Genomic DNA, 1,051 nt, shown 5'->3' on the forward strand with positions numbered 1-1,051 from the left:
ATTTAGAATCATTTCTAATTTTTCATTTATTTTGTCATTTTGTTCTTGTGTTTTCTTCCAGAAATATTCTAAATTTTTTTGTGTTTCCTTTGGTCTGGCTGTCAATCCTTTGAAGATACCTAAAGATAATTCTTTTGAATTCGTTATCAAAGAGTTCCAATGCTGCTTCTTCCTTAGGGATGTGTTCTGGGTCTGTATCCTGTTCTCTTGTTTCTACCACTTTATCTTGCTTCTTTGTGTGGACTGTAATGATCTGTTTTTTCTGAGGCATCATAGTATTGTATTAAGATCTCTGTTAATTGTTTGTTAAGAGCAGCCCAGTGTGATTCAAGCTCTTCTTGGTGGTTTTTCATCATTGGCCAATTGGTGGAGAAAGATGTGCTGGCTCTTGCTCAGTCAGTGAAGTTTCAGGAGGTGTGGGTGTACTTGTATCTTATGAGGACTGTTGCTGTCTCCCACTCAAGCCAAAAGTACAATTGAGTAACCATCGAAAAAACTATAAGCACATGGACCAGAATACACCCTGAAATCACATGGGACCTTTAACCCTAAAGAAGAATAAGGGGGAAAAAGAAGAAAACAGATAAATCTGCAATATCTGGGGATAGGTCACTGAGAGTAAATAGGTAGAGAAGAAGAATAATGAATAAACGAAAGAAACAAAGAAACAAACCAACAATTCAAAGAAAATAAAAGCAAAAGCAGAACAAAACAAAACAAACAAACAAAAAACAGATGGGGTTAGCCATGAGATAAAGGAAAAAAAGAAAATGTAGACTAGGGCCTCTTATGTCTTGCAATACACTTCCCGAGAGTTGTTCGGGTTACTTGAAAGCACAACCTCTTCTTAAGTCCCTGGAATCTGGTAGAGCACTGTCTTTTTAGGTTGTCACTAGCTGCTGGTTACCTGTTGATTGGTTTTGTCTTGGTTTTATGATTTAATATTTTGATATTTTGAAAAGGTGAAGCTGGTGTATTTTATTTTATTTTTGAGTAAGTATGTTGGGTTGCTCTGCTGTTTTCTTTGTGATGATGGAAAAACTGTGGAATG

The sequence above is a fragment of the Orycteropus afer genome, unplaced genomic scaffold, assembly GCF_000298275.1.
Source record: "Orycteropus afer afer isolate SDZICR_OR568_19922 unplaced genomic scaffold, OryAfe1.0 scaffold00727, whole genome shotgun sequence".
In the NCBI taxonomy this organism is placed as follows: Eukaryota; Metazoa; Chordata; class Mammalia; order Tubulidentata; family Orycteropodidae; genus Orycteropus; species Orycteropus afer.